This window comes from Mustela erminea, chromosome 12 (assembly GCF_009829155.1).
Source record: "Mustela erminea isolate mMusErm1 chromosome 12, mMusErm1.Pri, whole genome shotgun sequence".
NCBI lineage: Eukaryota > Metazoa > Chordata > Mammalia > Carnivora > Mustelidae > Mustela > Mustela erminea.
Genome location: NC_045625.1, coordinates 14,759,786 through 14,773,682, shown reverse-complemented (window position 1 = coordinate 14,773,682; position 13,897 = coordinate 14,759,786).

Genomic DNA, 13,897 nt, shown 5'->3' with positions numbered 1-13,897 from the left:
GAATTTGCTGCTGCAGCGTGCTCTGGAAAGGTTAGCTGAGAATTCTTTGCTGTGGTTAAGACTTGGAATGCTTTTAAAACTGCCCCAGGACACTACTGAGTGCAGAATTAACTGTGGGTGGGGGGTGGGCATGGAGAGAGGTGGCTTCGGCTCTGGAATTAGCTTCCTATGGCTGAGAGACCATCGGCCGGAAGGAGAAGAGTGGCCCTTGGGGTCGGGCTGCCTAACACCTAATTTCAGATTTCTCATGATTCTGTAACTTCTCTGAGACTCAATTTCCTCATTTGCAAAACAGGGACAGAAACTGCACTTCCTTGTAGGGTTTCCCTAAGGGTTAGTTAGCACCTGTGACATGTAGAGCATACACCGATTTCCTAGGACAGAAACGCTTAGTTCATGTCTGTGCTTCCTTTTCTTAACACATCCGACTAATGTTTCATTTGTTCTCAGCCATGATTGGAAACTATTGCCCTTAGCAGACTGGCTCATGATGAAGTATACCAGCCTTATCATTGTGCAAACCAGAGGCGCTCTCTCTTTTTCTCGGTGACTTTGAGCAAGAGATCTGACTGCTGTCTCAGTCAGCTTGTGTGAAATTGGGCATAATAATACCCAGGATGGTGATATAATATAATGGGTATTGGAATGGGCACTAGAGTCGGGCTAGAGAGTATGAATCCCAGCTCTGTCTCTTGAGATCAGTGTGGTCTTAGACGAGTTCCTTCATCTCTCTCTTTGCCGCAGTTTCTTCATTTATAAACTGGAGACAACAATAGTACCTATCTTCCAGGGCTCTTATGTGGATTAAATGCATTAATATGTATTGAAGGCTTAGAAGAGTGTCTAGCACTTAGTAAGAACCTGATACATGGCAACAATTCATGTTGTGTTCTGAGTCAGGATTAAGGGAGATGATGCTTTGCAAATGTCTGGTACCTAGCAGGTGCACACTAAAATAATAGTGATCGCAATAGTTGGTATTGCTTATAGTACTAATAATACTAACATCAAGATGGTCACCTGGGTGGTTCAGTTGGTTAAGCCATCTGCCTTTGGCTTGGGTCATGATCTCAGGGCCATGGGAGAGAGTTAGGCTTTCTGCTCAGTGGGAAGCCTGCTTCTCCTCTTCCCCTCTGCCCCTCCCCTCCTCTTGTGCTCTCTTTCAAGTAAATGAACATAATCTTTAAAAAATAATGCTAACATCAAGAATACATCATCATATTATGACTTCTGGGGACCTAATAATACACTTTTGATAAGAAAGATTTGTCTAGAGGCCTTCTCTGTTTCAGTCTCTTTTAATTTTCCAGAAGATTAATCTGGCCGAATCTTAGCTCCATGCGACTTTTCTGTGGCAATATCTTCAGTAACTTCCACTTGCAAAATAAAATCCACCCTCTGGATTTCTTTAATCACCATGATCTCAACCTAAAGGAGCTTTTGTCCCTTCAGCACCCAGTGAGTTTATGCTTGTGGGTGGACTGGAAACAACGATTAACAGTGGACCGCCCAGTCTGAAATGTGTCAGCTTGGACAATGTAAGGAATGTATAAACCTTGGTAGCAAGCAGACATTGGATGCCTGTTCTGTACCAGGTACTGCGCTAAACAATGTAGTCTTCCCTTTCAATTTAATATTCACAGTGACCTTGTGAGGCAGGAATCGTTAACCCCTTTTTAGAAATGAGGCATCTGAGGTAAAACAACTTACCCACAGTGCTATTGGTTGAGTCACTCCTGAGCTTCATTGTCTTACAACCCTGGCTCCTCATTCAGTTGAAAGAACTTTTTGGGTGCGTGAGGGTAGCACACACAGAAAAGTAGAAATACTCTCCATAGATGGCTTGATGAGTTTTTATAAACTGAATTACATCCACAGACTCACCCCACAAAAGAGATGAGCAGCGCCCCCTAAAATCCCTCCAATGCTCTCTTCGGGTCACTCCTTCCCCGAGGGTAACCACTACTATGATTCAGTGTGTTCAATGACATATGAGTCATGTGTTCAATGAGGAGGTTATTTTGCTATTTTTGTACTTCATAGAAATGGGATCATTTGTTTCTATATTCTTTAGCTCGAGATATATGTGATTCATTCATCCTGTTGCCTACAGGTATAGATCATTCATTTGGATGGCTGTAAGTATTTCGTGTCGAATTATCTCCAGATTCATGTTGGATGGGCCTGACCATGTGCAAAGCTTCAACAGAGGCAAGTCTGAAGAAACATCACAGCACTGAACAATGTGAAAGATGGGATTGATGCTATGAACGCAAGCAGGAAATCCATGTGTTAAAGAGGAAAAGGGTACAGGGTAAGCTGACAGCCTTCAATACCTGGTTATGTCTTATTTTAGAGACTGACGAGGAGCACACAAATTGATGCACGTACTTAAGGATTTGGTAATATTTCAGAGAATTTCTTTAGAAAGACATGAACCCCACATTGAAAATAGAGGAAGTTGTTTCTGTCCAAGAGTCCAAAATCCCCAACCCTGTTCAATTGTCTTGTCTCTCTGACTCTTTGAATTCCTTGCTCTGGAAACTGCCTGTTTTACTCTCTCTGAGCTGATGTCCCTGAACACGATACTGTGACCTGCCTAAACTTGTAGACTCTGCCAGATTTATCCTGCTCAGTGACCCTAACAGCTTAGTTATTCCTTCAACTGTTTGGGGTATTAGTGTGATTTTCAGTTTTCTGGACAGTGCTGCCATAAGAATCCTGGTACCCACGGATGAATTTCCGGATTTCCATGGTTCTACATCTCTGTATTAAACTAGACTTGGGTGTCGGAGCTCTTAAGTGACCAAGCCGCATCTGTGTTTTCTTTCTAACAAGCAGAAACATAGGTGTACACATTCTTGCAGACATTACGGGGTTATTATCTCTGACAGGGAGTCGTCTTTGGGAGAGGTTGCATCTGGTGGCTAGTTACTGTCACAAGGCTCTCCTCAGTGTCAATTACACTAAGCAGAAAGAGCCCATTTTGGCAGGCATTCTCCAAAATCTTTAAGAGAGTCATGAATTCTCCCCACTCAACAGGTTAATTTAGACAGCTATTTTGGGAACCTTTCACCGTCACGTCACTCGGGAGGCCTATCAGGATGTCGTCGCGTTCAACAATAATGGTGACACCTCACATTTGCACAGCATTATGTAATTTAGGAAGCCCTTTTTACATGTGTTTCTGAAGGTCATGTGCACACCCATGTATATTTTTATCAATACCCCCTCTGCTGCCTTTTATAGAAAAGAGGGCAGGCTCAGAGGTAGAGCTGTTACCCAGGTGACACAGCCGACTCAGGCCTCACAGGTGGCTCTGTTGACTTTAAATGTCCTTTTAAAGACATCCTGCCTTTTTTGCTTAAAACAAGATATTTATTTGGGGGCTTACAGAATCCCTTCATAGATAAGGAGATTATATGGTGATTTATACCTTAAAGATAAAAATTTGGGGCTTAAGCAGCTTTTCTCATGTTACACAGTGATATAGGTCCTCCATCAGCTACTCAATTAACTCTCAACAGCTCATTGGTGTGCCAGAATGGCCCTAGAAATCCCTTTCATAGCAAGTTTAAGGGCAACTCCGACGTACAAATTGAAGTCCATTGAGTTAGGCTGGATGGCCTAACTCTCTAGTCCTGATTCCCCAAACCTACTACTTCTGGTTTTTAGTTTTGAATCTCAGTAGTTGATCCAACTTCACTCATGGTTATGTGTGTGTCTCCTGTGGACTTTGTCACCTCTCTGGTATATGTCCAGGTTGGAGTCTCCCTATTCTCTACTCTTCTGCCCGTGCAGAGGCTGGAGATGATTTGGGGTTCTTTCATGTGAAGATTATTAGTTCTGTTTATAGATACTCTTCCTGTCTATTGTCTGTGATGATGTGGGCTGTCCTGCTTGGATGATAGCAGAACTCTGATGCTTAAAGTTTTTCAATGGGATCAACCTTTCCATCTGGTTCTGAAACACGAGATTCCTCTTTGACCAACAACTCAATTATCTGTATGAGGAATCAGGAAACATTTTATATAAAGGGCTAGAGAGTGAATATTCCAGGCTTTTGTACCATTGGTGTCTGGCAACTACTCATCACTGCCCTTGTTGCATAAAAGCTACCATATACAATGTGTTCATAAATGAGTGTGGCTGTGTTCCAATAGTACTTAATTTACAAAAACAGGCAGAGGGCCTGATTTGATCTGTGGGGCATGGTTTGCTGACCCCTGATCTACAGGACCAATTCTGGCTAGAAGATCCTTCTATTAATTTACTGCAATCTAGAATCTGCCAAAGATTGGTTTTGACATCAGATATTTGACAGCAGAGCCCAATGGCCATGTTAATTTCTCTTCATTTAACTCTCTCTTGGAATGAGGAGCATGCTGGGTTGATAAAGACTTCAAATAATTTTTCTACCAAGATTTTTTTTTTAAGATTTTATTTATTTATTTGACAGAGAGAAATCACAAGTAGATGGAGAGGCAGGCAGAGAGAGAGAGAGAGAGAGGGAAGCAGGCTCCCTGCTGAGCAGAGAGCCTGATGCGGGACTTGATCCCAGGACCCTGAGGTCATGACCTGAGCCGAAGGCAGTGGCTTAACCTACTGAGCCACCCAGGCGCCCCACTACCAAGATTTTGAAAGAGAGAAATGCATAAGGTCAAGACTGTGTAAGGAGAAAGTTAAGATGTTTTAGGCTGCAATAAAGGATCTAACAATGACTTAACCATTGAAAAACACAGCTTAACCCAAAGGTTATATATTATTCATATAGTTAGACCAGAGTCAGTTCATCTCAGCATTGATTGAGTGGCTCTAAGTTTTTCTTCAAAGATATAGACCTTTTGTATTTTTCTACCCTACCACCTTCACCGTGCTGGCTGCTCCTTCTTGTGTTGGTTATCTTATAGCTACAAGATAAATGTAGTCCTTTCAAACCACATCCTCAAAGGATGTACCCAAAGTAGGAAGGGAGGGGACTGAGCAAAGAAGCTTCTCCTTATGTAGTTTTATTTTCTGAGAAATGGAAGTGTTTCCCAGGAGTGCCCCACAAAGACTTTGCCTCCCATTAGCTGGAACTAGATCCCATTTTTATCCATTGTGAACCCCCAGCCAAGAAGAATGGAGAATGCCCAAGGGCTTAGATAAATTGGGACTCATTCTCAAGGACTGGGTACATTCCCCAATAAGCTGGGTATTATGTGCAAGGAAACAGGTGCTAGGGAGAGGGCGGGTGGTGGGGCTGGCTGGTGGGCAGATAAGCAAGAGTTCAGATCACAAAGAATGCAAGAAATGTACTAAAATCCTATGTGAAGATGATGACATGCAAGGCCTGCTGGGTAATGTGAGGGTGGTGGGTTACTTTCACTTTAAGCTCTGGGTGAACCAAGGTATTCAGTCATAGTGGTCCTCAAACATCAATGCTCCCAAGAATCACCAGGAGCCCTTGTTAAAATGCCATGTCCTGGGTCTCTGCCCTAGGGATTCTCATTAGATAGAGCCAGAAGGAGACTGAGAATATGTTTTTGAACAAGTGCCCCAGGAGATTTTGAGGCAGGTAGTCTGCTGCTCACGCCGTGAGAAACGATCGCTAAGTGAGTTTGAAGCCTTGATGAGAGTGATCTACACCGTAGAAATGGCCGCCGTTCTACACTTCTGCTTTGTCTTAAAAGCAAAGATGCAGAGGTGTAAATACCGGGGGCATGGAGCTTCCTTTGTTCTGAGAAAGAAATGGAATTTGTGACTTTTTAATGACAAAGTGCCTGTATCCTGTATCCTTCCCACTATGTATGGGTGGGACTGCAGGGATGGGCAGGAAATCGGGGGGACTGATGTGAACATGATCTGTAAGCATTCTGGTGTTTTATATAGACATTCTAGAACAAGGGCTCTGGGTCTGCAGGAACTTGGGTTTGATCCCTAATGTTATATATTTGGACAACAGCCTAACCTTTTTAGCCTCCATGCCCACTTACATGAAATAGAGGAAAAGATTTTCTTTATATTGTACGACAGGGTGATTTAAAGAAGATTATTTAAAAAAATTATCTATATGAAGCATTGATTGTGGTGATAGCACCTCGAAATGCTCATAGACATGGCATCCGTCACCATCTTTGTAGTAGTAGCAATGGTTTTATTTTTATTGATGTATTTTTCAAGTTATTAAAGTTGTCTTACTAATTTCCTCATTTATAGATGTGAAATTGAGTCCCAGCTTTGTGAAATAACTTGCCAAGTTTACCAAATTAGTTGGCTGAGTTGGATCTTGAACTCAACTTGATTCTTGACTCTCTAATCAAATTCTCTAATAATCCACGTCATAACTTCACAGTGAACAAATGCGACCCAGTGTCCTGGCACAAGGAATACCCTTCTTCTCTGGTTTTATTGCAGTCCCCTTTTCTCTGTCCCCCTGCCCTCTCTTTCTCTCACCAACCTGGCCAATTTCCAGAAGGCCTACTGGAGTAATTAAAACAGGGGAGTCAAGGGGTTCATTGGTGGGACCAGGACACAAGTCGATGTGCCTCATTCTGCTGGGAATTGACTGCAATCAATTTCTTTGAAGGCCCATCCAAGGCTGCAGCTGTAAAGCGCTCAGCGCACTGATCAATGGTGGCCTTGAGTGGAACAGAGGGAGAGACAAAGTGGTGGCGGCAGCCGCGGGGCAGTCTGCAGCCAGCAGGCCAGCCCAAGTCCAAGGTCAGCCCCTGGATCCTTCCTCCTCTCCCCTTTCTGCACAGCTCTCTGGCAGAAGTGTCAAAACAAGACAGGACAGCTGGAAACACTTGAGAGACGTTCCTGGAAGCTCTGTGGGGGGAGGAAAGAAAACTCATTTGCTTAAGATAATAAAAATAATAATAATCTCCAATTCATCATCATAACCGTAATGACAGTGGTGGTCATAATGACAGGGCACCTGGTTTTATCTTCTGCTCTCTGAACGTGAAAGTACATCTCTATACCCAAATGAGAGTCATTTAAGGGACGTTGTTTTGTAGCAAATGGAATTCATCACATTTAATAGTGTTAATTGATGTGGAGAAAGGAAGCCCAGTCTTTCTGGTTTTGTACATTTGTTTCTTCATTATGTAAGTAGCCAAGTGCTACAATGGTATAGCACGCCTTGCATCATACACATAGTAGGGGCTCACTTCATTTTTTTTCTTTTTTTTAATGGCACTGTGTTATATGTTAGGAATAAAAACCTAATGAATAAAATATGCCTCTTGCTTTCAAGGAACTCACATTCTAAAATAGCATGTAAACAGAGTCTCTTTGTCCATTTGAGCTGCTATAAGGAAATACCAGAGGCTGGGTATCTTCTCAACAGCAGAAATGTATTTATTCCTCATAGTTCTGGAGGCTGGAAATCTGACATCAGGGGACCAACAAGGCTGAGTGAGGGCTTCTTCGAGGTCACAGACTTTTTTCTCTTGTGTCCTCACATGGTGGAGGGGCAAGGGAGCCCTTTTCTATTGTCCCTAATCCACTTCAGAATCTATTTTATAAGAACTCTCTCTCTCTCTCTTTTTTTTTTTTTTTTTTTTAGATTTTATTTATTTGCCAGAGACAGAGGGAGAGAGAGCGAGCGAGCACAGGCAGACAGAGAGGCAGGCAGAGGCAGAGGGAGAAGCAGGCTCTCTGCCGAGCAAGGAGCCCGATGTGGGACTCGATCCCAGGACGCTGGGATCATGACCTGAGCCGAAGGCAGCTGCTTAACCCACTGAGCCACCCAGGCGTCCCAAGAACTCTCTTTTATAAGAACACGAATTCCTTGCCTGAAGTCTCCATCCTCACGACCTGATCATATCCCAAATGTCTCACCTCCTAATACAATCACAGTGTGCGTGAGGATTCTAGCAGGTGAATTTTGGAGGGTGCGCATATTCCATAGCCCAGGGGATGATGGCAATAAAGGTATGAACCGAGTGGTTAAGGAACCAGAGGAAGGGTACATTCATTCTGGTAAATTCAGGGAGTGAGAAGGATGGCAGTAATTTGAGCTCTGATTTGAAAATTAGTTTCTTTGGGAAGAGACAACCATTTTTTAAAAAAAATTTTTCCATTTATTTATTTTCAGAAAAACAGTATTCATTATTTTTTCACCATACCCAGTGCTCCATGCAATCGGTGCCCTCTATAATACCCACCACCCGGTACCCCAACCTCCCACACCCCTGCCACCTCAACCATTTGAGGCAGAGAGAAAAACACAGAGGTAAGAGGGTACGACAAGTTTGGCGAATGCAAAGCAGTCCAATGTGGCCTAGAATATCAGATATTAAACAAAGAGTTACTAAAAGAGTTACCAAAAAGTATGGAAAGGAGGGTTGGGACTTGGAGGAGATAGGTCCTTTTTTCATGCAAAGGAATTCACACATTTTCTCTTTCCATCCCTTAGCCAACGGGAACCATATTCTTAACAAGAAAGTGTTCAGTTCTCACCCGGAAAATGGATCCTTATGAATAGAAAAGAAGGCCCAGAAGTGAAAGAACAGAAAAACAGAGGCTCAAAAAGGGAAGTCAGTCACTCAGGTCAGTAAGCAGTAGTTGATTTCACATCCAAGTGTTTTTTTTGTTTGTTTGTTTGTTTTTGTTTTTTTTTAGAATTATTTCTTTATTTATTTGATAGATAGAGATCATAAGTAGGCAGAAAGGCAGGCGGCGGTGGGGGGCAGAGAGCAGGCTCCCCACTGAGCAAGGATCCTGATGTGGAGCTTGATCCCAGGACCCTGAGGTGATGACCTGAGCTGAAGGCAGAGGCTTTAACCCCCTGAGCCACTGGAGCCACCCCCACTGAGCCACCCAGTTGCCCCACATTTTGACTCCAGTTCTGGTGTATTTTCTAATACTTCATGCCAGGACGGCAGGTAAGGGCACAGATATTGAAACAAGATAAATGTGATAAATCCTGGCTCTGATACTTTGGGGCTGAGTCGCCTGAAGCAGGTCAGTTGACCTCCTCGACTCAGTGTCTTCATCTATAGAATGGGGGCAAAATTCCTGTCCACAGGGATCACAGTGAGAATTGAACACGATAATATCTACAAGGATTTCAGCAGAGTTCTTAGCATATTGTAAGATTTTGATAAATGTGAGATGTCATTATAATTAATACTAACTTCAAATACTCTCCCCATGTTTCCTTTCGGAACCTTTCCTCTACTTCTTTTGACATATCTTTGAATACTTTAGTACCTTGGATTAATTTTAGGGACAATGATGGACTATCAGAAGAGCTATTTTGGTTTGGAGGGACTTTCCCTCACCTTTTTGAACACAGCACCCAGCTGAATATCATATATCATATGAAGAATGGTTAAGGGAGATGAGAAAATCTGGAAGGGCATGCAAACCATCTTCATGTATTTCAAAAGCTGTCAGTTTTAAAAGGGATAAGACTTATTCTTGTTTGACTTCAAAGGTAAAATTTGGCCAGTAAGGGGAAAACGCAGGGAAGTTGGTTTTATTCTGATAAGGAGAATTGCAATGGCTGAGGCTGTCTGCCCATCAAATGTGCTGAACTGTACGGTAGCAAGTCCCCCATCCCTGAAGGAATGTGAGATTGATGGCTGCAAAAGATAAGTTAACTGGAGACTGCGTTAAATGAGCTTCAGAGCCCTTTTATTAAAACTATAAAGTTATCTGCTCAATGTAAATAAAGTTAGCCATTTACATATGTGTTGGAGTTTCTTAATAAGATGTTTGATGCAGTAGGGTATGCATACTAAAAGCCAGGAGCCAAGTCCATTCTGTTGCTGTGAGTGCGTTTTCCAGGTCATTGTCTTTCTAGTTCCCCATGGTCCAGACCAATCCCTCCTGTATGACCCCAGTGAATTACACTCACTTACTTTACTTGACCCTGTGCAGAAAGAGCACGAGACCAAAAATCAGAAGACTCTGTTCTACTTCTGGGTCTTCCAGTGATTGGCTCTGTCACTACTGGTCATCAGTTGCCACAGTCTCAGTATCAGTGTTTTTCTTATATATGTAAAATAAAGGTGTTGGGCTCAATAGCTAAGGGCCTTTCATGCACCTGCACTCTGAGATCTATCATCCTAAGCAGAAAAACTCAAACTATTGATCTTCTCTGGAAAAGCAGTGTCTTTCTCTCAACTCCCTGGAGAGGGGTGTTTGTGCATACTGTTGTAAGCTGCACATTTTTCTAAGAAATGTAATTTATAATCATTAATAAAAACTGATGAATCTGCCATCAGTCTTGGATTTTCCTGGATTCCCCAGTTATTCTAAATAATTAAAATGAGATAAAAATATCTGAATATTGCATTGCCTGGGTGGCTCAGTTGGTTGAGTATCTGGCTCTTGGTTTTGGCTCAGGTCATGATCTCATGATCTCATGATCTCATGCGTTGGGCTCCGCACTCAGCAGGGAATCTGCACTCAGCAGGGAATCTGCTGGAAGATTCTCTCCCTCTGTGCCCCTTCCCCCAAAACACGTGTACTCTCTCTTCTCCAAAATAAATAAATCTTAAAAAAAAATAATAAAATATTTGAGGGGCGCCTGGGTGGCTCAGTTGGTTAAGTGTCTGCCTTCAGTTCAGGTCATGTTCCTAGGGTCCTGGTATCGAGCCCCCTGATGAGCTTACTGCTTACTGGGGAGTCTGCTTCTCCCTCTCCCACTCCCATTCTTCTATTCTCTCTCTTGCTATCTCTCTCTGTCAAATAAATAAACAAAATCTTTAAAAAAAGAAAATATTTGAATATTGCCAATGTGTTCCCTGTTAAGATAAACACTTATTAGGGGTTGTACTAAAAATAGCTATTCCCATACATTTTTTTAACAGAATGGGGTGGATGGGCCAAAAGTTGATTGGCTGATTGTTGTTGCCATCACTCCCCTTCAGACGGTCAGTTAAAACAATGAGGGGAATGGCAAGAAAAGGCAAATGGCAAGACATGGCAAAAAGAAATCTCAAAGACTGACACACTGCAAAATAAATAATAAAATACAAACGCAATCACTTCCTGGAAATGTGTAGAATGGCCATGCTGAAGTTTACGTGTGATGCTCGGTCACTCCAGAGAACGACTCAGCTGTATGACTAGAGTCCATTTACTAATTGACATGGGGTGCTCCTTCTGCTCCCATTACAGAAAGTCCCTCTTATCTGTTGAGATCAGGATCTGTAATTGTAGGTTAATGGAAAGTCAGTGGAAGCCGAAGTGTACTGGAGAATTAAAGAGCAGTCTTACCAACTGAAGGTCTAACTTGCAGAGGGCGTGAGTCGTATCTTTGAAGAAGATGGGAAACATTGGTTAATCCAGAGAACGGATTAGTTCAGAAGTGAAGGCTAATCATACTGAAACAATGGGAATATACAAAAAAGCAAAAAGAAGGATGATTCCTTAAATCCACTCAGAGGCAGCATCTTGATATAAGTGTTTCTAGAACTTTCTTTTCACATATATTCAAAATGTAATTTAAATGTATATGCAAATGTATTTTGTAATATATGTATAAATAATATAATGTGTATGTAAACAGATCCTAGAAGTCAATTGATTTATGACCCATATTTCACTATGTCATGAGTATCCACTAATAGCAAAAACTTTAAAACCATATCATAATTTTACTAGTAATTTTATTTTGCCATTTTAAACTCCTACTTATCCCCAAATATCACCTATGACACACTTTTGTTTTTCAGGTTTTCTACAATGAACATGCATTCATTATTTACTTAGAAGTGTGAAAAACAGTAAAACAAACCAAAAATGCAAATATGCTGCTTAAAAAGCAACATAATTAGATGTTAAAGTGTGGATTTTGCAAATAAACATATCTGGTTTTCAAATTTCGGATCTGTCCCTACAAATTGTGTGACTTTGGGCAAGTTGTTTAACCTGTCTGAGCCTCAATTACCACATCTAAAAATGGGGGAAATGAAGCAGATCATATTGAGTTGTTAACTGGGATTAAAGAAATCAATGCCTGTGCAGTGCCTTGCATAGATCAGGCACACAATAAAGAACTGGCAAATGAAAACCATCACCATCATCACCACCACCACCACCACCACCACCATCATCATCATCATCACTACCAGTGCTTTATCTGATTTTGAAAAGGATTTGTGTCAAAGGAACAAAAAAAAGACAAAAAAAAAATCACCTTGTATTCAGAAGATCCTGATGCTCAAGAATGTTCCTTCATTTTGGATGTCGTATGTAGGGAAGTCTCATTTCATTGAGAGAGTACTCTCCTTCCCAGTCATAAACAGCGATGGCACTTTGAGTCCCAAGTTGATTAAGAACAATTTAGGATCATTTATAACAATAACACAAATTTAAGTAGCTGGTTGCACAATTTTACTAATGGACCTGTAGGGGAAATATCCCTGTTTTATTCTTTCTTATCTTATTTTTATTGTTGCCCTGTATTTTCATAACTTTATTGAAATATTATTCACATACTATACAGTTCTCTCAATTTAAGTACAGAATCCAGTGGTTTTTAGGATATTCATTAAGTTACACAACCATCATCACAATTGATTTTAGAACATTATCATTATCCGCCTCCCCTAAGAAACCCCATATCCATTAGCAGTCAGTCTCCATTCAGCTCTGTCCCAGCCTTTTGAGGAACTGCCAGACTGTTTTCCCATGCGGCTGTTGTATGAACAGTAGTGTATGAGGATTCTAATAATCCACATTCTTGTCAAATTTGTTTATTATCTGCCTTTTTTATTATAGTCATACTAGGGTGTGTGAAGAGGTATCATGGTCTGGTTCTGATATGCATTTATTTAAGAGCTAATGATGCTAAGCATCTTTTCTTATGCTTATTGGCCATTTATATATCTTCTCTGGAGAAATGTCGGTGCAGATTCTTTACCCATTTTTAATTGGGTTGTTTTTTTAGTATTGAGTTCTAAGAGTTCTTTATAAGCTGTGGATACAAATCTCTTAGCAAATATATCATTAGCATACATTTTCCCCATTCTATAAACCCATAATTCTATGGGTTTCTTTTCACATTCTCCATGGTGTCCTTTGGAACATGAAAGAATTTGGGTTTTTTGTTTGTTTGTTTGTTTGTTTTTTAAGATTTTATTTATTTATTTGACAGAGATCACAAGTAGGCAGAGAGGCAGGCAGAGAGAGAGAGGAAGAAGCAGGCTCCCTGCGGAGCAGAGAGCCCCATGTGGGGCTCGATCCCAGGACTCTGGGATCATGACCTGGGCCGAAGGCAGAGGCTTTAACCCACTGAACCACCCAGGCTCCCCTTTTATTTTTAACTTTGATGAAGTTCAATGTACTTACTTGTTCTTCGATCACTTATACTTTTGATGTCATATCTAAGAAACCATTGCCTAACCCCAGGTCACAGAGATTTGCTCCTGTATTTTCCTCCACAAGTTCTAGTTTTAGCTTACACATTTAGGCCCATGATACATTTGGGTGAGTTTTATTTATGTTATAAGGAAGGGCCCATCTTGATTCTTTTCAATGTGAATATTCAGTTTTCTCAGCACTATTTGTTGAAAAAAAATCCTTTTTTCCCCCAGTGAATGAATTGTCTTGGCATCTTTGTTGAAAATGTATTGGCCATAAATGTGAGGGTTCTGAGTTTGTTTTTGTTTTTTTGTTTTTTTTAAGATCTATTTATTCATTTTAAAATTGAGAGGCGGGCCAAAGGCAGAGAGAGTCTCTTAAGCAGACTCTGGACTGAACATGGTGCCCGACCCCGGGCTTCATGCAAGCTCCATCTCACGACCCTGAGATCATGACCCTGAAATCATGATGACCTAAGCTGAAACCAAGAGTCAAAGGCTTAACTGACTGCACCAACCAGGTGCCCTGGGTTCTGGACTTTCATGTCTATTCTATAGACCAGGTCTATATTTTTATCCTTCTCCAGTGCCAT